The sequence below is a fragment of the Crocuta crocuta genome, unplaced genomic scaffold (genome assembly GCF_008692635.1).
Source record: "Crocuta crocuta isolate KB4526 unplaced genomic scaffold, BGI_CrCroc_1.0 scaffold556, whole genome shotgun sequence".
Taxonomy (NCBI): domain Eukaryota; kingdom Metazoa; phylum Chordata; class Mammalia; order Carnivora; family Hyaenidae; genus Crocuta; species Crocuta crocuta.
In genome coordinates, this window is record NW_027527436.1 from 5,094,242 (window position 1) to 5,121,019 (window position 26,778).

General features: G+C 37.2%; 1 pseudogene; it reads left to right on the forward strand.

Moving 5' to 3' along the window:
- Window positions 1-26,778, forward strand: part of LOC144227976 (small ribosomal subunit protein eS4-like) — an 80,816-nt pseudogene that overhangs the window by 32,510 nt on the left and 21,528 nt on the right.

The following is a 26,778-nucleotide window of genomic DNA, read 5'->3' on the forward strand; positions in this document are numbered from 1 at the left end:
TAATCAAGATGATAATGCTACCCAGGACAGCTAGATATTAACAGAGAGTAAATGAGAAAAGTAAATTTATCCAGGATGAGGTATAAAAATAAAAATGCCATGTAGCCATGGAATAAAAAAAAGGAATGATGTCTCACCATTCTACCTTTCAAAATTCTACCTTTTTCTTTAATGTGACAAAAAATAATAGGGTTCAGGCTTTGGACACCATTCACTAGTAGCATTGTATAAAATGTGAATAATCCCCATGAAGAAATGTGTTCATGTCTGAATTATTTGTTTCAGATTCTTGCATTTCTTTCTATATAATAGAAAATATATATATATATAAATTATAGTGACAGTCTTTATCTTGGTTTGAAGGTAAAAGTCCATTTTATAAAGCTGCCTATCCATCACATGTTGTCCTAGTCAACATCTACTCGTTAAGTATCCACCACATCTATGCAGGTACACATTGGACTACAGTGGTGAACATAAAACATAGCTTATGTTCTAATGTGAATTTTGTTTATAGGTAATATTATAGTCAAGTATATCGATGTCTGCAAGATCTGTTAAATGAGACTTTATGATCAGGTGAAGAGATGAAGAATGTATCTCAGTCTAAATATCCAGAAAAAAAAAAACCACACATAATAATAGCTTTCATACTGATTCCACAAATCTTACTCCCAGTCAATATTTTTTAAATGATATTTTGTCTTAAAGAGAATTCTGGAAAAAGAAAAGGAAACACGAAAAAATAGATGATGTGGCAAAGTCATGTTTTTAATGAAGGCGTAAAATAGTTGATTGTACCAGTATGGGAATGTAAAGATACATTATCTTACTTGAGCACTATAGCCTTCCACTATGGCCCTTGTGGTCTCATATGTCCTTTGAAATTGTAGCCTAGCAGGTGGAACATGGGATTCTAGTCAGTGATACAAGTACTAACTTCTTCGCTTTCTGGATATGAGACCATGGTGAAGTTGCTTTACCTCTCTGAGCCTTAGTTATCTACCATGTAATAAAAGGCTTATTATGCATCCATAATAGAGTTATCATAAAAAGTAAACAAAATATTTTGAAACATTTCACAAAATATATGACATCATATTAGATGCTCAGTATCTTTGTTTGTATGTGAATCTAAAGCACATGATAGAGTTAGGCTTCACTTATTTACTGAATAGATGTGTTAGTTATCTGTTGTGCAACAAAATATCTTTAAAATTGAGGAATTCAAGACTGACTTAGCTGGATGGATGTGGTGCAGAGTCTCTGAAAAGAATTCAGTCAAGAAGTTGGCTAGGGTCGGCATCTGAAGGCTTGGCAAGGGCTGAAGAATTCACTTCCATGTTGGCTCTTTCACATGACTGGCCGTACTGCACTCGCTGTTGGCAGGAAGCCTCAGTTCTATGCTACATGGACCCTGATATAGGGTTGTTTGAATTTCCTTACGACATGGCACCTCGCTTCCTCCAGAATAAGTTATTCAAAAGATAGGACATCCAAAAATAAATAATGGAATGACTTTTACAACTAAGCCTTGGAAGCACACTCCATCATCTCCATGATATTCTGTTAGTTACACAAATCAGAACTTTTTAACGTAGCAGGGGACTACACAAGGGAATGAAAGGAGGAGCAAGAATCCTCAGGGGCCATCTTGGGGGAAATCTATCACTGTAGACTTCAGGGATTCAGAAGAACAACATGTGCTATTTGATACTGTAAGCAACAGAGCTTTCTTAGTCTCCATCATCTTTGGAAGGAAAAAGACAGTGGTAAATAGCTAGCCCTTCTTGCCCTTCATATCTGAAATATTGTCTAGGAGCCCAGAACTTTTTTATTTTATTTTATTATTTTATTTTATTTTATTATTTTTAATTTTTAAATTATTTTTTATTTTATTTTTTATTTTTTGAGAAAGAGAAAGAATACTTGGGTGGAGGAAGTGCAGAGAAAGAGAGAGAAGCAGAATCCCAAGCAGGCTCTGGGCTGGTAGCCCAGATGATAGTGAGATCATGACCTGAGCAGAAATCAAGAGTCAGATGCTTAACTAACAGAGCCACCCAGGCATCCCTAGGAATCCAGCACTTTAATGGGACATTGACAAAGAGGAGAGTGTTTCTAGGAGTAGGAGCCACAACATTAGAGGGGCTGCACATGTCAATTTTTTAATGTTTTTTATTTATTTCTGAGAGAGAGAGAGAGAGAGAGAGAAACAGTGTGAGCAAGGGAGGGTCAGAGAGAGAGGGAGACACAGAATCTGAAACAGGTTCCAGGCTCTGAGCTGTCAGCACAGAGCCTGACGTGGGGCTTGAACCCACGAACCGTGAGATCATGACCTGAGCTGAAGTCGGACGCTTAACTGACTGTCACCCAGGCACCCTTGCACATGTCAATTTTAAGAGCTGAATCAAGGAGCCTGGGTGTTGGATCTGGAGAAAACAACTCAGTGAGAGACTAGTACTCATATACTAAATGTCTGAATGACTGAAACTATAATCATGACAGTGTACGGAAGTGGAAGGAGCATTTGGCCTGGAATTAAAGATGCAAGGTCTGGTCCTGGATTTTCCATTTATCTGTTATAAAGTTTTGTGTATAAATAACTTAATCTTAATGAGTTCAACTTTTCACCTAAAAAGATGAAGAAGAAGAAGAAGAAGAAGAAGAGGAGGAGGAGGAAGAGGAGGAGGAGGAGAAGAGAGTGATAATTCCTGCAGGGTTTAAATATTAAATTAGATAATGTGCCTAAAAATATTTTATAAACCATAATGTTTGGGTAACATGATAAATAGAAAATTGCTACCAAATAAATTTGGTTATTTTCTAAAGGTATTATACTATTAATAAGACTTTGTGTTTAGTTTTAGTTTTACATGGTAGACATAGACTTCTTTTATGAATCTCTAGAAAGAATATTTTAAAACTTTTTAATGTTTATTTATTTATTTTGAGAGAGAGAGAGAGAGAGAACAAGTGGGGGAGGGGCCGAGAAGGAGAGGGAGAGAGAATCCCAAGCAGGCTTTGTGCTGTGAAGTGCACAAACTTGTGAACCATGAGATCATGATCTGAGCCAAAATCATAAGGCTTAGCCAACTGAGGCGCTTAACAACTGAGCCACCCAGGCGCCCCTAGAAAGCAATGAGTAGAAACTAGGAACATTGTTTTTCACATAAAATCATAAGAGACTTTGCAGGAACTAGAGCAGTCTAAATAGAATGATGGGGAGAGAAGTAGAGAAGTGAGCTCCAGTTTTGAAGGATTACTATATTGAATATAATCATGTAGGTATCCACAGATCTCTTCCAATACTAAAACTCTGCTATTATCTCATTGGTATGGGCTGCTGTCAGCTGAACCTGAGCTTTGAACTGATCTTCCAGCGGCAGAGAAGGGTTTATACTGTCTTTCCCCTTAGAACCCCCTTTTTACAATTGGTCCTTAACATTATGAGTTGGTTGTCATACAGTGTATAGTCATGAGCCAGAGGAAGCTGGCTTATACAGGAATCCAAACTCCATACCCGAGCCTTCTACCCTAAATGAAATCATTTGCTATATAGTGTTTTCACTTTCCAACCCATGATTTGAATGGTCCCTAATGATAGAGCCTGATGATTATATTACTTTGACACATCTAGATGCTAGTGATATTCTGGTGTAGTGATTCTTAAGTTTTTTGCAGATCTTTTTGGCAGACTGATGAAAGCTATGGCCTTCTTCCTAGAAAAATTCATTCCCATACCTATACACAACATTTTCCATGTAATTTCAAAACTCATCTACTGACTTCCTTCTGGGAATTAATGTATCATAGTTCTAGAACCACTTGACTTGGGGCTTTACTTGGAAATTGAGCAGACGACACATCCACCCAAGCCTTAGACTATAAAGGAAGCCAGGGGCTCACCAAAACACTCAACAGTGTTGCCAATATACACTCAAATTTCCAGGGAAATGGTCAAAGTTAGGTTACAAGTAGGCCACTGTTCCTAAAAGAATGCGCTGCAAAATGCTGGAGTTCATTCCCACTCGAGTTTTTCCTCACAACTTTAGTCTTCTTAAAAACAGGAGCATGTAAATGGAAATAATTGCACCCCCATTTTGATTTATGGCTCCTAGAATTGATACTCTACATTTTTCTTTCCAGGATATTGATAACTAGCTAAGTTCATAGGCAGACTCAATTCCCTTAATCAGATTGATTTTCATTGCCTGAGTTCACTTTTCCTTCTCTGCTTTGATGTTCTACTTACTATTGAGCCAGAATGCTGAACTTCAGGTATACATATACACACATGAGGGGCTTACAGACAGGAGGATTTAATGACCGCCGTGTGCCCAGATAATTTGGCCCTATGATCAAAATCAAAATTTTAAAAGTTATTTCCAACCTGAGGCCATGTGCTTGCCTTTCACCCCTTCTCGTCAATGCAAAACCACAGTCTGCAAAAGATCCTATTTCTTTGATTTTATTTTGTGGTTTCAAAGGTAGGAAAGAATTCCACCTAGTTTGAAATTACAGCTAACTTCAGGTAAAGAATATTACTGTGTGTGCATTGGGCCACTAGAGCCAAGGATAATATAAGGAACCAGCCCAAGACATTAAAATGTCTGTACCAATAGTGGCCATTGTGTCTGGGTTCAGGTCTCATTAGGGAACAAACCCTGTTGACGGATCTTTGTGTGTGGGCTTCATGTCCCAAGTGAGGACTATGAAGCTAGTGAATTGGACGGCCCTGCCAGAGGGCTTGGGCATAGGCACTGAATCTGAGATCAGGATCTAAAACAGAGTTCTAAAATAAAGGGAGCAGGGCCTCCGTCTCTTCTCAGGTTTTGAAACTCCACAGAGAATCAAGGCTTGGGTGAGGCCAGTGGGTAGGAAACAGAAGCAGACCAAAGCATTCCAGTTGTGCCTGTGAGTACATGAATCTCCTGATCCTGGTGCTGAATCCCTGCTCCTTAGAAGACTATGGTTTATAAGGAGCAGGTTGTAACCCATTAGTTGATGAAAAAATCAATTTAGTGAGTCACAATCATCCATTGTAAAACTATATACATATGTAAATACATACATAGATTAGAAAAAATATCAGAATGAATCACAGGTAGTAAGAGAAGAATATTCTATAAAACTTTTACTTCAATAATGCTTGTGTGTGTGTGCGTGTGTGTGTGTGTGTGTTTGACTGCCATGTAAATTTAATTTTTATTATGGAGTGTTGGTCAAAAGATTTGAAAGCCATCACTTTAGGTGAACCTTAAGCTCAATCAGAAGAGCAAACGCCTCTCTTTCTCTGCATCTTATGGTTCTTTCTGGTGTAAATGGGAGAATAACGTCACTCATTACTCAGTGATGTTGGCTCTTTTCTAAGAAGTTATTCCCAAATTGAGTAAGTCCAAATGACCATCCTCACCCTCTTCCTCCTTCTCTCCCTGAGACTACTTCCGTTGATTAGAATCCAGACTCCACGCTAGAGGTCCCTAACTGCCTGCTCTAACAATCCCCATCCTCTCTCTCTCCTTCCTCCCCTTCCTTTCCTCTTTCCTTCGCCTGCTGGAAGACTGGAGTGACTATTTCAGGGTCAGGAAGGCTTAATAGCCAAGGCAAACTGCCTTTGGAAGCAGAAATCATAGCAAATAAGCAATTAAGGTGGATACACGCCCCACTGCCCCCACCCCTAGCACCTTCCACAAACATTCCCATCCTGGAGCAGGCCCTCATCACCTCACACCTTGATTATTGCCATAGCTCCCAGTTACCTCCCTGACTCCAGTCCCTCCTCACATGGCTCCATCCTGCCCATGTATGCCAAATTCATGCTTTGAATATATTGTTTTCAACATGTAATTTTCCTGCTCAAAGTCATCTAAAGCTCCCTTTACCTCCAGGTCAAATCTGAACTCCAGAACGTGCCACTCTGGACTCTCCACAATCTTGCTTCTACATGTCTGGCTAAACTTACCTCCGGATGCTTCTCACTTGGCAGCCTGACTCATTCCCCCTTCGATCTCTCAATAGAGTCTCCAACTGCTCTTCATCTGGTCCTCCTATCTCAGCTAACATAGATCATTCTTCAATCTGAACACATGCAAAATTCCCTCTATCACTTCTCTGAAATCTTTCCCACATAATCTTACTGTTACTTGATACATATTAATGTTATCTGATCCCTTCAGGCTACTCAAAGCCAAGTTAATCAAGAGCAATATCTCCTGCATGCCTCTCTTGCTTATCAAGATACTATATGATATTAAAATGCTAAAACAAGAGCTAATACTTATTGAGCATTACCAAAACGTGTGTTAAAAGTACATTACCTGGGGCGCCTGAGTGGCTTAGTCGGTTAAGCGTCCGATTTTCACTTAGGTCATGATCTCGCAGTTCGTGGGTTTGAGCCCCGTGTCCGGCTCTGTGCTGACTGCCAGCTCAGAGCCTGGAGCCTATTTCAGAGTCTGTGTCTCCCTCTCTCTCTGACCCTCCCCTGCTCACGCTGTCTCTCTCTCTCTCTCCTAGAAATAAATTTAAAAAATATATATAAAAAAATAAAAAATAAAAAAAATAAAAGTACATTACCTGATTTAAATTTCAAATATGCATTTTTATACCTCCTTAACTGATGATGAAATGGAGGAAAGAAAAAAGGAAGAGCCATCTAAGTCTTTGAAGAGACAGCCTGTATCCTGCCACCCATTGCCTTACAGTCCAGAGCTTGTAGAATTCTTAAATGCTTTCAAGATTTGTAGACTCCCTAGGGAACCAGATAAAAGCAATGAAACTTCTTTCCAGAAAATGCATGCATAGCAGACTAAATGTTTGCGTTCACTCTCTGGGGTACAGACCTCCAAGTCCTATCTTTGAGTCAGCAGTGTCCACAGATCCAGGTTAGGAATTCCTATAACAAGCATTACATGACACGACATATTCAAATAACAGGTTTCTACAGTGTGCTCCCAAACCACCTGTTATACAAGCAAACTGTTACCACATCACCCTGGAAATTGGAGTCTTATATAATATGTATGGGATACCTGGCTGTGTGTGTGCGTGTGTGTGTGTGTACGCGCACATACCTTCACATATTATCTACAAACACATGCAAGGAAGTCATTGGTATCAGCCTCACCCCTATTTAAAAAATGCCATGTCTTATAAGGAGGATAGAGAAGTTTATTATCATTCCAACTTGATCAATGAGGAAGCTAAGCTCAGAAAGGTTATCTGACTTACCCAAGGTCACACAGCTAACTCAGTTCTCAGCCTCTTCACTCAAGTTTGCTGCAAAATCAGTGTGCTGTGTAGAGGAACCAGAACCGCTAAAGGTAGGGCAAAGCTGACAGCAAAGAAATTGGAATTTGATGGCAAAATCCATTAACGATAAGCAGTAACGTTGGTGCCTTAACAAGGATTCCAGATGCCTGACCCTCCTACTTTCACTTGCAGGTGATGGCTGTCAATATGGACAAGCCATACGGGATACCCAAAGTGCTTTCCGAGAATGTGTAATGGCTGTTATGATACCTCTAGGTGGTGAGTAAGTCCATCAACGTCAACGTGTCCCTAATGGAAACTGGGTTTTCAGGTCAAAAATCACCTGCTTTACTCCATGTGGGCATTCGGTGTAATAAGTGTATTTAACCACTAGGAAAAAAAATGAATATCAACAGCAGTTTATTTATAGCTCACTTCTGGCCTTTCAAAGTCGCTGTTTCCAGAACCCCTTACATTTTCTGCCCCATGAATTCTTAACGAGTTCCAGTTGAAAGTGCTACAGTTCCACGTTCAGGCTATTAAAAAAAGGAGGGGGGGGAAGAAACCTGAAAAGTATGTTTCCCCCAACTACCAGGACTTGTAGCTGATATAGGCTATCCTATTTTTCACCCTCTTGGCAAATGTTGGCAAATATGCTAGCAGTTGGACAGGCCTGCTATGGTTTTAAATCCTTTTAATCCTCTTTATAGTAACAGAAACATTTGAGGCTGATCTTTGAAGACTCCGTTAGAGCGCAGAACACCTGCAGTTCGGTGCTTTGTGCTAACAAACACCCGGTGTGAGCCTAACACAGTTGGGCAGGCTCAGAGCTGGCCCCCAGAACCCTCCCTGAGTAATGAGGGTCTCTCTTCCCCTCTGACCTCCCCTTCCCCAGCTTAAACCTGCTCTGGTAAATGGCACTCTTGCCCTCTGACCCTCCCCAAACGGCTCAATGAATCACATAAGGGCTCATAAAAATGATTTGCCAATATGTCAGGAAATAGAAAAAACTAAGTTGATTTTCATTTGGAAATTGTTCAAACCACTAACAAACCCTCCTTCCTTGCATGCAGTCGCTAGAAAAGTTGATTATCCAGGATTAAAGCCCATGTTGATGACAGTCTTGCAACCAAACAGGAGAGAAAAGGGACATTATTCTCCTCTTCTTCTTTCCCTCAAATGATGAAACAGAACCACCGTTGTTCACAGTCTTTCTGGTATCAGTTGAAATCTGTTCACACATTATTAGATGTTTATCTCTCTAAGGGCAGGTATCATACTTGTTCTCCACCATTTACTTACAACTATCTATGTTCCTGTTTTTACTTGCTCTCCTAGCAAGTAAATATCTGAATGGCTAAAAAAAATCCTTATTCTACTTCAAACCAAATGTACATTGAAAAATTCACATTCATCTAAAGCATACATGTATGAATTAATACCAATTAGCAAAATGAGTCACTATGTTTTTTAGATGGAAAAACACTCCATTATATGCGGTAAATATATTTGATGAAAAGAAATATTGGCAGGGTTTTTAGAAAAATATACAGTGGATATGTGAGAAACTTCTTAATTTTGGTGTTGTCAGATTATTCCACTTATCAGCTGTAAACAAAAAGACACACATACTGAGATTAACAGGGAAATTCAAGCATAGACAGTGTCTCAGGTCACCTGAAAAAAAAGGGGGAATATTCCTCTTGGATTTTTCTCAGCCTAATTGTGGCATCTGAATTCAGTCAATTGACTCTGGTCCAGTCAGTCCCTGGGGCCCAATCCAAACCTGGACGTGAACACTAAATGTCCATCCTATCTACAGTTCGAACTCAACACAAATGTTGCCTCTGAGTGAAATGTATCCACCATCCCCTCTATTGACCACCCCCCCCAAAAAAGGTCCCTCTTCTGTTTGAATTACTTCCATGTCTCCCACAGACATTCTTGAACACCTGTTGCAGCCCACTGACACTGAGTTTAGGTTAGAGAGTACGTTTCAAAGAGAGTTGATGAAAATTTTTCAATATGCATTTTGACAGGCTTGAACAACTGGGTTTCCCCCATGCATTCAGATCTGTTGCTTCTCTGCTTGTTAGTTAATTTCCCTAGACAAGAAAAGAAGCAAAGAGAAACACAGAACACAGCAAACACAGGCATGCTCTCACCTGGTGCTTCTGCGACCACAACATTGCTACCCTATGGTTCTGCTTGCATCTGTGAGATGCAAGTGTTTTGTTTTCTAAGATATACAGCCCTTTTGCAATTTATAGTTTTACCTAATGAAGAACAAAGTTTGCATTAATATTGAAAATCCCTGAAAGGCAATTCCCAAATTCAGTTAAAATGTTTCTCTTTAGATAGTGCCACATCTCAGTACTTTTATTCTACTTAACCAGAAAGATAAAATAACCAATTTTATTTTCTTTTATTTTCCCTGCTCATGGTTACTTACTTCCTGTGGTGATACGTGGGATGAGCAATATGGCAAATTAAGAAGAATATCTTTTTAACAGAAAGCTAGAATTCTAAGTTTAGACCAGTCAGTATAACTTAATCAAATAAGCTACATAAATTCTTATTCTCAATTTCTGCATCAATAAAAGTATTATAGGGTTGGGTTAGATTTTATGTGATGGATTTTTGATGCTTAAAATTCTATTACCCCATAGGGGTGCCTGGGGGGCTCAGTCTGTTAAGAGTTGGACTTCAGCTCAGATCATGATCTGATGGTTTGTTTGTGAGTTCAAGCCCCATGTTGGGCTCTGTGCCAACAGCTCAGAGCCTGGAGCTTGCTTCAGATTCTGTGTCTCCCTCTCTCTCTGCCCCTCCCCTGTTCATGCTCTGTCTCTCTCAAGCACAAATAAACATTAAAGTTTTTTTAAATAATAAAAAATAAATTTCTATTAGCCTATAACATTAACATTTGATTTTAAAAAAGATGAAAATAATGAATCTGGATACAATAGGGATCACAGGATATGACATCTATTTATCCATGTATGTGTATATTCATTTATATGTATTTTTATACCTTCACATTGTAAAAAAATTGAGGTACTTACTTTGAGACATTAAGATTAAAATAAAATTTCAAAAAATTGAAATGATGTGATTAGAAGTAAGAATTGCAAGGGAAGACTTACTCAGATTCACTGAATAAAATAACAGAAATCAACATCTTGGGACCAAATGCAAGCCTTCAGATTTAATCTATTAATAGCAAAGATACTAACACAAGTAACTGGCCCAGAGCTGACACATGACAATGGAACAGTCTACCTAGGACAATCCAGAAGTATCTACTAGAAGGATGAAGGACCATCACTGTCTTTTACTGCTTGGAAATCCTTAAGAACAAGGATAAAAACACTGAAAAAAATAAAACACATTTGATATGACAATACAAAGTATTTGCTATTGTAATATAGAGGTTATTTTCATCAGTGTGGTCTATAAGCTGGCCAGTCAGAAGAGAGATACAGAACATCCTTCCTTAATACAGAGCACATGTAGAGTTAAAATGGAGAATTTCAAATAGCTATGTATATTCCTGCTACCTCATCTTAACCAACACCTGAAACCTGTTTGATTTTTGCCTCAATGGACTTTTTGCCTATCACACAGTAAAAAACAACAACAACAACAAATCAGGACTGATACATTCCAGAATGACTTCCATTGTAACAAATGTAAGGCACCAATAGTGTAAATGCCTTTTAAAATTACATTCAAAACTAAAGAAAAAAAATTAAGGAGTCTTAATACCAGGGGCATACACGTACAACAGTAAGAGATAAACAATAACAAGGCAGCATTTCTTATTTTCACTTTGCTCTATATTCTCTGTTCAGGAGAATAGTCTTCAAATTAAAAAGGCATTCATGTCACTGTGGTTAAAAGAATTAGATGAGAAAGAACTTTCTCTTCCACATATTCTTTTGTCAGTGTTAACTGACATAATAAACAGATCAATCAACAGAAGAAATAGATTATTCTAAAAGACAAAATACATGTGATTAAAAAAAAGCATTGCACACAAATGTTGAAAGAATAGGTCATTAAATTAGGGATATTGATTTTATATACAATTTATACACACACACACACACACACACACACATGCAAGGACATGCACACACACACTGTAAGCCAGTAAGGACATGTTATCTGATAAAGCCCCATGCAGGCTGCTTTAACTTAATCCTATAGAGAGACTCTGATAACAGATGTCACACCCCTGAGGTGGTTGCATTAGGTACAAGAGAGCTGGGGTATTTATACTCCAGCGTATCCAGTGGTTGTTGGTTGAGGGCTACCTCTAGGAAAACTTTCTTCCCAGAAAGGCTCTCTCTCTCCATAAGCATAAGTAACATGGGCTCTGGAAGCCTGAGGCAGCCCACCAGCCAAAAGACAATTGCCGGCCAGTGTGCAGGGGTTTGAGGGGATGTGGTCTGAGTTCTGACAGAAGCTGCCCCACCCTCTCAAAGGAGGTCTTCCTTCCCAATGCCTAGGCCCTGTTTATTACCGCAGCCTCACCAGACATTTGAAAACTATATAGAAAGCAGACACTGAATCTGTAGATGACTCAAAAAAGGTGGGAGGAATGGCAAGTGAGTTGAATTGAGACTGGGGAAAAGCTTGAATGATTACCTCAAAGTAACAGAATGAAATTTGAAGGAGATAAATATAAAGCCCTCCCACTTAGCCTCAAAAACAAAACAAAAAAAAAATCACCCGAATAAAGTGTACCATGCCAGAGAGGTAGATTACAACAATGTATATGGAAACGATGAAGGTCTTATGGTTGACCATAAGTTCAATATATAGTCGTGTGGACAACACATTCTCACAGAGGACAGTGGAAGAACTGAGGCTGCTTAACCAGATGAGGGATGAATTAGGAGAAATTGTTGAAAGGAGGATTAAATTTATTTCATGTTGCTCTAAAGAAAAAACTAAGAATGAAGAGTAGAAGTCTTAGGAAGGGAGATTCTGGCTCAGGGTGAATAAGAACTTTTCGAACTGCCAGAGTTGGACAAATATGTCTTCCGAGGGTGTGAGCTCCCAGTGCTTGGAGTTCTCTGAGCTGAGGCTGAATGAAATCCTGCAGAGATATCAGGAAGGGGATTTTTATATGGAGTGAAGGGAAGAGGAAGTTTGGACTGAGAACATCACAGTGCCTTCCAACTCAATTATTCTATGATTCTGTGAATTCAGTTGGTGATTTTCAATGAAATAGCTAATAGACAGGGGACACCTGGAAGCAGAATGAGGAATGCCATGGGGCATGGATAGCTTCTTAATGGATATATAAATCCTTGAATTATGGAAATTGGCAATATTTATTAAGCACCATTCAAAATTCCTGTTCAATTGTGAGTGCTTGGAAGATAATGAGAAAGATTTGCTACGCAGAAAACACCCATCCTTGTGACCAAGCAAAGAAAGCCAAGGAGAGAAAAAGACTTAGAAAATCTTCTTACAGAGAAAAAGGGGAGTAAGAGATAAGAAAACACAATGACAGAAAAGGAAAGACATAGTGCATCCTCTCACCTTTGTTCACCCCTATTTCCTACTTGCTGTTGTTTTGGATGCATTTAATTTCTTCTCTTCTGGGTCCAATCAACGGCTGACCACATCTGTTCAATTGGAAGTATACGTCATCTTGGTTTTGGAATATAGGCAAGTATGCACTTAGTTTTTCTCCAAGTCAAACGGTTGCTCAATGTTCAAGGCTTCGCCAGTGGAGAGCCAGGAAACACGGGACAATGGTATTGGGACAGGGAGATTTGCAATAGGGAAGATTAGATTGTTGTCATTCCACATGCCTTTGGGCCATTTCTGTGACCTTTTCAAGAGGGGGGTCATCCCACCCATAAAGCAGAACCCCACACGAATTATAATGATATCTTTATCTATGAAACTTCCTTCCTCTAAGATCTTGAAGTACTTCATCTAATTAACAAATTAATCTTTACAAATTTCCCAGGGAGACTGTAGAAACTATTATTATGTTCACTTCACATATAATGAAATCTGATAGTTGATACATAAAGCATAAATGTAAGAATCTAGAGAGGCAAATGGGAGTCTCTGAACCCATTTCAAAAGCCACGTAATAGATTATGAACACAGTTTCCTAAACACAGTTTAGTAGAAACTGATGAACCCAAAACAAATGTTACAGGCCTTGGGTAAAAATTTAAAATCACCTGGAGAGATTTTGGAATTACAGTAAAATTACCTAATGCCCATTCCATTTGGCAAAGGGAACTTTAAGACTTGCTACAACAGAAGCTTCCAATGCTCTGGCCTCTTAGATAAAGGACATTTAAAACTGGACTTCTTGTTACCTTCTCTAGGTGTAAACTTCCAACCCTAGTAAGTACTTAGGTCCACAGCATTTACAAATATTATTTAAGGCATTATGGCTGTTTTTATGTTTAAACACACACACACACACACATACACAGAAATTAGTTGCTGGAAGTAAAAAGTCAACTTGTATATCTATTGTATGGCCTGTATATAAATCACTTTAGAGTCAGTGGCAAAATAGACAAGCAAACAATTTACACTGCATACATTAAGAACATTCTGCAACAGAAGAGAGGATATGTATGGTGAGAATGAGATCAAAGGTTGGAAGAAGTACACATGTCGAAATGTTTGCTACTTAATTCTGTAGCTCTTGGTGGATATGATGCTATGGAGCAAAGGAGGCAGATTGACAGACTAAAGAACTTTTGGATGAGCATGACAAAAATGTAGTGGGCAATGAATTTACTATCTGCAAGGCTAAGAAAAATAGGATCAGATTATGTTTAAGAAACATAAAAATATTTTATTAGGTAAGGTTGAGCAAAAATGCTTGGAATCCAATGTTCAGTTGCTCTTTTGCTCTCTTTCATGTGGAAACAGACTGGGGAAATCCTATACGAAAAAATACAAACCCAGAAATGACCTTTCTGGTTATGAACCGGGGCAAAATCTGGAACCAAACTATGAACATAAAATAAAATTCACAACAATGAAAGCCAGTAAACAATAGAAACTCCAGAGAATTTATGATTTGTCTCTTGAGAAGTGTTAGATTATGGAAGTCATTTGTACTTAACAAGCAGAGAGCTCCTTTCACGACTACCAAAAATCTTTGCTACTTAATTGCTGCAAATAATACATACACATAAACAGTAAAGAAAACAACCCAAAGCAAAGACCTTTTGAGTTCACTGAGAAATCCTAGATATATAAAGTTAGATTGTAGCAGGACTAATTAACTCCCATGCAAAGTTCAGATGAAAAACATGTAAACATGTGCACTCATTTGCTAAGTACTGGGCATTTGCTGAGTGTTGACTATGTGTTGGGTATTGTGTGCAATTACAATTCCTAAATTTTGGAGCTAATTAGAAATTACCAGGAAAATCTGTCAAAAGTTCAGAAGCCCCCATCCCTAGAAATTCTTATCGGTAGGTCTGAGATAAGGCCAATATATCTACATATTAATCAAAACACTTGAGATTATTCTGACGCATACTTTTTTTTTTTTTTTTTTACCAAATGCTGACTCTGAGTAGATCAAGAATACAGTCTGAGTCATGATATAGGTCTGCCTCTTACTGTTCATATTGGACTGCACCTTGGTTTCCTCATCAATGAGGTGGATGACATAATGACTCCTACCTTCTAGAACTGTTATGAGGTCATGTAAGGACCAGACACACAATTGGTGCTTTGTAAATTCTTACTCTCCTCCTTTTTTATTAGATCTGTTGTTCTACCAAGCACTACATAGGCAGCATGTTTATTTCCTGTCCTTAAGGTATTCCTGATATATTCAGTGGAACAAATTAATTGGTGCAAAGATATAAGTATCTTTTTTTCCAATTTATTTCGATTAGATTACAATAACCTCATCAAAAAACAATGCATTTATATTCACAATGAAAGATCATTAAGATATTACCAATAAATTGTATCCCCAAAACCTCTAGGTATTGATTGTATTTGTCAAAGAAGCTACCCTTTCTGTCCTTTTGGTAATATAAAATAGACAAGGACAGTAGAAAGTTGCTCCTATCTGTATTAATTTTTCCCCCAAAAATGTTGAAATTAATGTAGGCTACGTTGTTAAGAAAGTGGTGCAATTTTTTGTAATCAACTTTATTGAAGTATAATTTTCCTAGAATAAAACAGACCATATTAAGTATACAGTTCCATGAATTTTGAATTTTGACAAATGCATATAAATAATCAACAGCCAAACTAAGATACAAAACACTCCTCACATTCTATAAATTTCCCCTGTGCCCCTCTGCAATTAATCCACACATCAGAAGAATGTGCTAATCTGATATGTATCACCATAGATTAAGGTTTTCTGGTTTAGATTTGGTTTATTTTGCTCATCATAATATTGATGAGATTAATATTATTATTGGAGGTATCAGCAGTTCATGTATTTTTATTGTGGGGCAGTATTCTGTTGTAGAACTATACCACATTAGCCTGTTGATGGGCATTTGGATTATTTTTAATTTGAAACTTTTATGAATAAAACCACTATGAACCTTCAGGTACAAGACTTTTTGTACATGTATGAATTCATCTCTCAGAATAAATTACTGGGTCATATGGCTATATATGCATTCATTTCCTCTTGAAAATGAAATATTACTAGCCATATGATACTTACGGGTTTAACACTATAAGTAAGAAATTGGTTTCCAAAGACTTTACTATTTGTAACTCCCTTCAGCAGTGTTTAAGAGTTCCAGTTGCTCCAGAGCATCATCACTTAACCAGTCTTTTTCTAGGTCATTGTAATAAGTGTGAAATAGTATCTTATTGTGTTTTTAATTTGTGTTTCCCTAATGACTATGGACTCAACCATTTACTGTTGAATGTTGAGCATCTTTTCATGCACTTATTGGCCAATCCCATAACTGTGTGAAATGTCTATTCAAATATTTTGCCCATATTTTAAATAGAGATAGTTGCATTCCTATGACTGAGTCTTTATTATATCCTGAATAGAAGGCTTTGTCAGATACATTGCAAATATTTTCTCACAGTCCGTAGTTTGCCTTCCCATCTTCCTAACATTGTCTTTTGAGTAATTTTAAATTATGATAAAGTTAAATTTTTCCATTTTTATTTGTATAGTTTGTGTTTCCCCCCTTTTTCTTGTTATCCTGTTTAAGAAAACTTTGTGTACTCCAGTGGCATGAAGATTTTATACAATAGTTTTTACTAAAACATTTAGAGGTTTAGTTTTTATATTTAGGTCTGTGACACACTTGTATTAGTTGAGGTGCTCTAGAGAAACAGATCCAGTAAATTTCATATGGACATAGATAACTATACATCTCTATAATATAACTTTAATATATATATAATAATATCTCTAATAATTTCTCTGATAATATCTCTATCTTTAGCTCTATGTAGAGACTCATTATAAATAATTAGCTCACAGGATTATGGAAGCTGAGAAGTCCCAAGATCTGCAGTTGACAAGTTGGAGACCAGAAACACCAATCGGGTAGTTTTATTGTAAGCCTGAAAGCCTGAGAATCAGGACACCTGATGGTATGGTTCCAGCTCAGATCTGAGTCTAAAGGCAGAAGACCCATGTTCCAACTTAAATACAATCATCATGCTGAGAGAGTGAATTCACCATGACTCCTACTTTTGTTCTATTCTCCTTTGTTTGTAGATTAGAGGCCCACCACTGACAGTGGAAGGAACAGTCAGATCACCTATTCAAATGTTAATCTCATCCAGATACACCCTCACAGGCACATCCAGAATAATGTTTAACCAAATATCTGGGCACTCCATGGCCCGATCAAAATGACACATAAAATTTATCATCACACTATTTCAAATTATATTTTTCTTAATAGTGTTAAGTAGGAATACGTATTTATTTTTTCCCAACTCGATGTCCAGTAACATTTGTTGAACCATGTTGAGGTCCAAGGCAATAATAAATTGACTATAAGCCCTGAGTCCATGTTTAGGCTATTAATTCTGTTCTATTGATCATTTTGTCTGTGTTTTAGTATGACATTGTTTTGATTGTCACAGTTTTATAGTAAGTATGGAAATCAAGCTTGTTTCTTATTTTCAAACTTGTTTTAGCTATTCTAGGATTTTTTTTGTATCTCCACATAAATTTTTTAATTAGCTTGTCAATATATATGCAAAAAAGTATGGAGGTCTTGTCTATCTTTTATTACATATGTTCCTAAGTATTTTATGTTTTTGTGATAACTTTATAAATAATATTTTAAATATTATTTACAATATTTGTTACTTGTGTATAAAAATGCTAATAACAGTGATATAATTGATTTTTGCAAACTGATCTTATATACAGCAGCTTTCTTAAATTCACTTAGGAAGAGATTTCTTTTTTTTTCTTAGTTTATTGTCAACTTAGTTTCCATATTAAGACCCAGTGCTCATCCCAACAAGTGCTCTCCTCCATGCCCATCACCCCCCTTTCCCTCTCCCCCACCCCCATCAGACCTCAGTTTGTTCTCAGCATTCAAGAATCTCTCATGGTTTGCCTCCCTCCCTCTCCCCCACAATTTTCCCCTTCTCCTCCCCCATGGTCCTCCATTAAGTTCCTCCTAATCCACCTATATGTGAAACATATGGTATCTGTCCTTCTCTGCCTGACTTAATTTCACTCAGCATAACACCCTCAAGTTTCATCCATGTTGCTACACATGGCCAGATTTCATTCTTTCTCATTGCCATGTATTAGTATTCCATTGTATAGATAAATCACATCTTCCTGATCCTTTTGTCAATTGATGGACACTTAGGCTCTTTCTTTCCATGTTTTGGCTATTGTTGAAAGTGCTGCTATGAACATTTGGGTACATGTGCCCCTATGCATCAGCACTCCTGTATCCCTTGGGCAAATTCCTAGCAGTGCTATTGCTGGGTCATAGGGCAGAGATTTCTTTCTATTCCTATTTTCTTTAGAGTTTTATCAAGACCAAGTATTGAATTTTGTCAGATCCTTTTGCATATTTATGAGAAAATTACATGGCATTTCTCCTTTATTCCTTGTGACATATTACATTTAAACATTGGAACAATCTTGGATTGCTGGAATAAGTCATATTTAGTCCTGCAATGTTATCCTTTAAAATGTGTTGCTGTCAGGGCGCCTGGGAGGCTCAGTAGGCTAAGCATCCGACTTTGACTCAGGTCATGATCTCACAGTTTATGAGTTTGAGCCCCACATTGGGCTCTGTGCTGACAGCTCAGAGCCTGGAGCTTGCTTCGAATTCTGGATCTCCTTCTCTCTCTGTCCCTCCCCCACTCGCGCTCGCTTGCTCTCTCTCTCTCTCTCAAAAATAAATAAACATTAAAAGAAAAATTTTTTAAATAAAAAATGAACAAAATGTGTTACTTTTACAGACCTAATATTTTGCTAATGTTTTGCATCTATGTTCATAAGGGATACTATTCCATAATATTATTTTCTTTCATTTCTTTGTCACATTTTGCACCCAGAATTACGCTGGTCTTAAAAATAAGTTGGATAACAATACCTCACCTTCTATATTTTTAAAGAGTTTAGGTAAGATGCTGTTATTTTCTCTTCAAATCTTTCATAAAAGTCACCACTGACATCGTTTGGGCCCGGAATTTTTTTGGTGGGAAATTCCCTTGATTACAAATGCAATGTATTTCATAGATTTGAGGCTATGCAGATTTTTTATAGCATCTTCAACTAGGTTTGTAAGTTGTCAAAAAGTTGTTCATTATATTCCCTTATCATATTTTTAATATCTGTAGGATCTGTAATAATTTTTCATTTTTGATCATGGTAATTTGTGTCTTCTTTTTTTCTTGATCAGTCTGTATAAGGATTTATTAAATTCATTCATTTTGAAAAGAATAATATTTGCTTCCTTGATTTTCTTTCTTTTTTTTAATGTTTTATTCATTTTTGAGTGATAGAGACAGTATGAGCAGAGGAGGGTCAGAGAGAGAGGGAGACACAGAATCTGCAACAGGCTCCAGGCTCCGAGCTGTCAGCACAGAGCTCGATGCGGGGCTTGAACCCACTAACCGTGAGATTGTGACCTGAGCGACGTCTGACGCTTAACCGACTGTGCCACCCAGGCACCCCTTCCTTGATTTTCTCTATTGCCTTTTTATTTCTTATTTCATTGATATTTTAATTTTTTAATTTATTTTCATCCTGCCACTTAGTTTGGGTATAATTCACATATAATTATAATTTTACACAAATTACATAAATCATTTTTTTTTCTAGATCTTTGTAGTTTTTTAAGCTGGAAAACTAGGTGATTGATATTAAGTCTCTTTCCTTTCTAATAAGCCATTTTTACTACATATTTCTTCTAAAATACTAACTTGATTGCACACTACAAAATTTTCTGTGTTGCATTTTCATTATCATTTGGTTTGATTTTATTTCTGATACCTCTTTTGAATTCTCCTTTAATTTGTTATTTAGAAATGTGTTTTTTAATTTCCAGATATCTGGGAGAATTCTAAAGAGCTCATTAGTAGTGATTTATAATGTAATTACATCATGGTCAGAAAATATACTCAGTAAGATTTTAATGGAATTTCAATGAGAGATCTTGGTGAATGTACCATGTACACTTATAAAGAATGTGTATTTTGTTACGTTGAGTGTAATACCCTATAAATGTTGATTAGGTCAATTTGATTGAGAATGTGCAGGGGTTTTTTTTGGTTTTTGTTTTAAATATTTAAGTAAGTTAGCATTATTTCCTATTTAATTTGATATAATTCACAGGTGAACATACATTAACATGGAATTTTCCTGATGAATTTTTTTCCTTATTACAAAGACAATTAATTTACTAGAACTGAGGCTATTTAAATGTTTTTGTTTAGTTTTTCTATCAATTGCTTGGGAGAGGGGTGTTAAAAGCTCCCAATGAGATTATGAATTCATGTATTTTTCCCTTTTATTTTGTCAGTTTTGCTTCATGTATTTTTGAATGTCTGTTATTAAGTACAGACACAGGATTGTTACAGTATTCATTATGAATGACTAACCCTTTTATCACTCTGAAATGCTCCTTTTCATTTTTACTTATATTTCTTGTTTTGAAATCCACTGTTTCCAACATAAATATATGATATTCTAGCTTTGTTATCTTACTGTTGGCATGCTTTTTCCATCCTTTTACTTTCAAATTATCTGTGCCTATACTTATACTTTGAGTTAGTTGAATATTTTTAATATTTGCTTTTTTTCTTCTGTTGATATTTTCTAGCTTTATCTCTTTTATTAATTTTTTGTGGTTGCTCTAGAGGTTAAAATATGTATTCTTAAATGACCACAGTCTACTTAAAATAAATATTGCACTATTTCACACTTCATACTTTAAACCTTTCAAAAATATGGAAAGCTTACAATAGCGAAATTCTGTATACCTCCTATTACTTTTTGCTAATATTTCATATAGTTTAAGCTCTCAGACATTGAAAAGTTACATTATTATTATTATTATCACTATTATCATCAAACAGTAGGCTGTCTTTAAAAGAAATTAAGAAGTAAAAATTAAAAACAAAACACATGTCCTGTCCCATCCTCTTCTGTTTTTTCTGTACTTCCTTCATCATTTCTTGTACTTCTGTTCTCATGTCAATGAATTATCTCCACTTTTATCCTTATTTTTCAGATTATTCTTACCAGCCATAGAACTCTTGTTTTATTTTGTTTTGTTTTGTTCATCACTTTAAAGATACTGTTCATTGTAGTCCATGATCCATTGTTTCTGATGATAGGTCACCTCTTACTTCTATAGTTTACCCACTGACTTTAATGCGTCTTTTCCTGTGGCTTCTTTTAAGGGTTTTTTTCTTTGGTATTCAGCACTTTGCTGTGATGTATGCAGTGTAGGTCTTGGCCAAGAATCTGAGGTGAGTCTCTTATAGGTTTTTTGGCTCCCCACCTTCCCCTCACCCCTTACACACTTTTCCTCATTGTTCATTTGCCTTAAAGTCATCAGGAATTTTTATCTCTGCTTCCTCTGCTCAGCATGACTGCAAATCTTTGGGCTTCACCTGTGTGCTCTCAGGCAGTTAGCAAGAGTAATAGTGGGGTTTGCTGTGTGCGTTTACTTTCTCCAAGGACCACAGTCCCCAGGCTTCCTGATGTTCAGTGCCTAAAAACAGTTTCCTCAGATAATTTGCCCAATTTTATAGTTGTTTATGATGGGAAGGCATGCAGGGTTTCTGTTAACTATCATGGTCAGAAATGGAAGTCAAACTGCAAAATACTGATTAAATTTCCTGTATCACAACAAATATTAGGGAAACAGAGAGAGAGATGAATGTGTGTGTGTGTGTATAGATGCATATGTATCTATGTGTTTGTATATAAATGTGTACCTATGTGTATCTGTCTAATTACATTACTTTACTATTTCTGTGCTGATAGTGCTTATGAGCGATGATCACCATTATCAACGAGCATCCAGTACCCATATTTTGGCTCTAAATACCAATGGAAAATTTTCTAAAAGTAGTAAGAAAAGCAGGATATAAATTTAACTAGAGTAATTAGTGTGCCTGCTATATAAAAACAATAATCAATAACAAAATATAACTGAGTAGAAATTCCCATTTACAATAGTAACAATTAAAAATACTTAGGAATAAGTATAAGAAGAAATGTTAAAAACTATATAATTAAAAACTTTATAAAATCATATAGAAAGACGCAAATATAGACTTGAATTAACTAAAAGCCATACCAGGGTCTTGCTTAAGTATATTTAATACCAAAAAGATGCAATTCTGGCACCTGGGTGGCTCAGTCCATTAAGCGTCTGACTCTTGATTTTGGCTCCGGTCATGGCCTTATGGTTCATGGGGTTGAGCTCTGCATGGGGCTCTGCACTGACAGCTCAGACCTGCTTGGGATCCTCTCTCTCTCCCTCTCTCTCTCTGCCCCTCCCCTGATCTTGCTCTCTCTCTCTCTCTCCCTCTCTAAATAAATAAATATATAAATAAAGACACAATTCTCCTTGAGTTAATTTTGGCTTTTATTCAGAGACAGAGAGAGCAGGGGAGGGGCAGAGGGAGAGGAAGAGAGAATCTTAAGCAGGCTCCATGTCCAATGAAGAGCCTCATACAGGGCTTGATCTCATGACCATGAGATCATGACCTGAGCCAAGATCAAGAGTCAGATGCTAAACTGAGTGTGTCACCCAGGTGCCTCATCCTTGAGTTAATTTTTTTAATATTATAAGACCACAATTAAAATACTAACATTTTTCTTGTTGTTGTCAAATCTTTCTAGATCAATAAGGAGGAAATAATCAAAAAATAGTCAAAGAATGAAGTTCTACTATTGTTTCCCCACAAGAACAGCATGAATCATTGCCCTCACAAATATCTATTCATAACATCCTTCCCTTACCGTAAAATCATTAGTGTGGACTTTAAATTTTTTCATGTTTATTCACTTTTTGAGAAAGACATAGTGTGAGTGGGGTAGGTGTAGAGAAATAGGGAGACACAGAATCTAAAGCAAGCTCCAGGCTTTGAGCTGTCAGCCTAGAGCCTGATGCGGGGGTCAAACCCACAAACTGGGGGATCATGATCAGAGCCAAAGTTGGACACTTAACCAACTGAGCCACCCCGGCACCCCCACGTGCACTTTACTTTTTAAAGCCCATGGCAAGATGCTAAGATAAAAAAATATTTTAAAAGTGGTTGAGAAAAAGAAGGGGAAACAATATGTGTTGTTTTAATGATTGATATGTGTCTGTGAACCACCGGTGGTATGCTTTGAAGTGGAGGTAGAAATAAATCTAATTAAATTAATACAGCTATATAAGTGAGCCAGAAACTGAAGGCAAAGAGAAGAACCATTAATTTCATCTGATCAGTTATGAGTTGCCTAGAGAGGATATCTATAAGGGACTTTGAGTCACCAAAGGGTACCTGCTAGTGGTCCTTCAACTGTGTTGGAAGTGGGGGTTTCCAAATGAGCCCCAAAAAGAAATAAGAAAATATCAAGTTACATGTATTCTGAAGTCAGCCATGTTCCATATTTTACTACTCTCCTCCACCAGCATCGTCACATTATATTATTTGTCGTGCTTCTTTTGGCACAGATGGGGTGTGGGGTGGTGAAAAAATAGAAATTTTCAGTGAGAAAATGATCAAGTAATATTATGAACAATTCAATTCACTTTAACAGTAAAGAATGTACTAACTTACATAAGACCAAAACAGCTAAAAATTATGTTGGAAGTTACTTATGATTTGGAAGACGCTTTTTTCCAAATCAAAACTATGATTTCCCTTTACTCATATACATATATTATTTAGACACATAGAAATCTTCATCAAAAAGCAGAAACCCTGAAGATTTATTTAAGCGGAAAACTCTGGAGGGTCTCAGTACATCAGTACTGATTTTAGCCAGACGATTCCATTTGTATCCAATGCCAGCCTTATTTACCAGAAATGAGCCATGGATACCAAAGAATAGTCTGTTTTGTCCTCTCCCCATTTTGTTTCCCTCTCTGGTGAAGGGATTCTGTACTACTAATTCAGCACTGGGCAGGATGCCAGAGTTCAGGGTTGGCCAGGAAGGATGGGAACCCTCCTTAGACCAGGGGCTCCCAGTAATGAGCAAATGAAAACAAAGGAAAATGAGAAAAGGGTGGAGGTTGGCTGTGAGCTGCTGACTTTCTGAGTTTCTATTTTAGATCACTTGAATGGAATCATTAGGGCGGATGCCATTTCTACACTATTATGAAGGTCACCAGAAATGAGATTTGGCATCTTGGTTCTCTTCACACCTCAGCAAGTCCTACGCTAAAGCTTAACCAGAAAAAGTGCTTTAGACCCCACTGAAAACATTATCTAAAGGTATAGCCTTACACTGGACTTTGCCAGCAAACACAGAAAAATGAGCATAATAAAACGTTAGGTAGTTCAAGATCATTCAGTGCTTCGCTGCAGAAAATATTTATCATATTAAAGCCATTGTTATAGAATGTTACATCTCTTCTCTCTTGCCTTTCCTGAAACAACATTCTTCATTCTCACTGTTTATCTTCTTTGATGTTTTCTCTATGTTCTTGCTCTTTCCAGACCCTAGGCATACATATCCCCCATAGGACATTGGGGTTTTTTTTAAATTTTTTTATTGTTCTTTATCTGCCCTTGCCTAGATATCTCCCTGAATCTCGGCTTTCACTTCTACATAGTTTCTAAATTCATATTCTGACGCTGGCTCCTCAGACTCTTATTTCCAGTTAGCCAATATTTTAATCTACATGCCCTCGCCTACCTAGATGAACCTTGTTCAAACACCGTAGGTGACACATGCAGGTAATATGCCTTTTATACAGAGCATAAGCATGTAACTACAGATGCTTTAAAGTGGCTTTTATAATCGTAATGCAAGTATGTGCAACCTGAATGCCCCCCAAACCTTTAGAGATCTGAAATTCTTCAATAATTAAACGGAGGGAGGCTGAGAGTCTAATGCCATATAATATCCCTCCTGATATCACCAAGGGTTTTTGAAGAAAGGGAACAGGTGGGATGTAATGGGAGGTTATATTTCCACTAGTCACCTCTCCTAGTCATCTTGTGTCCAATTTCCTGCTTTGGTTAAATTCTTCGTCTTAAGGGCTGCTTTCTTCTTTATGTTGCACATATGCCAATGACTCCCAGATTTGATCTCTCCCTTGAGCTCTGGAATAAATTTCCTAAATGCCTTTTCAACACTCCACTTGGATATCTGATAAGCATCTCACACTTAAAGTACACAAAACTGGACTTTCCCCCACCCCACACCTGTTTCTGTAATTTTCCCCATCTCAGAAAATGGTACTACCATTCATGTAGTGCCTTGAGCTAAAAATCCAGGAGTGATTTTTTATTTTTCTCTTTCCCACACACCCAGCAATCTGTCCACTCTATTTTCAAAATATATATCAAAGCCAGCCATTTCTCTCCCCACTGATACCGTGATAATCTCTCATCTGGACAACAGAATGGCCTCTCATTGTCTGTTGTTTCCCTGTTCTCATGCTTGCCATGCTACTTTCTAATCTCTTCACAAAATCATCATAATCGTGTAAAACATAAGACAAATTATGCCAGTTACAGATTTTAACCTGTCTGGTGGCACATCCACCAAACACTTTAGCATAATTGACAAGTCCTTTGTGGTCTTCCTGATAACCTACTTCTCTGTCTTCCTCTCGTATCATTTTCTCCCTTGTTTCTTAAAGCTCCAGCCATCATGGCTTGTCTTAGACTTACCTTATGTGTCCCTTAACACAACAATCTCTTTCTATTTCAGGGCATTTGTATGTGACGATAGTTTCTGCATGGCATGGCCTCTCACTAATTTTTTATTGTCTATAATTTAGTTTAGAACTCTTCCACATAACACAATTATTTTTGATTAATTTGAATTCAAACTATGAAAATCCTTAGCAGTTGAATTGCCCTAAATTAGAGTGGACATTCCTTACTCATGTTCTATTTCCTTAGCCCTTAATTTCTTTATTTATAGTTTTCATGCTACTGTTAACTTATATTTATTTACTTTTTCACTGTCCCCCCCTACTCCTTCATAAAGTAAAAGATCCGTAAAGGTGGAATCCCTATAGCCTGGCACACAACAGGCACCTGATCTATGTTTGTAGATAAACATATGGCATTTGTTGATCAACCTTTTAAAACTTTACTTTTCCCACTTATAAAATACAAAGAATAACAGCATTATGGTAAACAGACTCCTGAGCACTTAAATATTCTCTTTTTAATTTGTCTGTAGAGCAGTTCAGCTGTCTTTTCATGACCAAACGACAAGGATCCCAAAGCACCATACACATGACCTAGGGTGTGAAGACTGCTTACTACCCACCTACTTACTACCTACCTTTTCCACACACATGCACATACACGTACACACACACAGTTCTGCTAATTGTCTCTGCTTAAAAAAAATTGGTAGCTTATCCAAAACCACTTTTTTTGCACATTTATCAACTATGTAATATCTGTACTTTTTCATCTTACTTCTCCATAGTTATTTTCACCTTTTCTCTTTTTTTTTCCAGCCAGGATCAGCTAACTGCCCATGGAAATCCCCTGATAATTAATTTTGTTTGCACAAAAATGGAGGTCTGTGCCTTGAAGGTATCCATGGAATGCTTTACTCTACCTCCTGGAGATAGGCACCACACTTCCTGAAAGTCCAGGTTAATTATTGTATCTATTAGGCTAGGAGTACTTTCCTTCTTTAAGGAGGTCACTTCCATTCACTGGACACTCTCTGCTTTGCAATTCATGATTCAGGAAATCATTCTTCATGGCTATGGTGATTTACTATTTCCTATGAGTGAGTGGCATATCCCATGGTAACTTATACAATTGGGAATTAGAAAGTAACCTTCATCAAAACAAAGGTGACGATCTTCAGTTTCAGATAGTTATTGGTTACAAAAC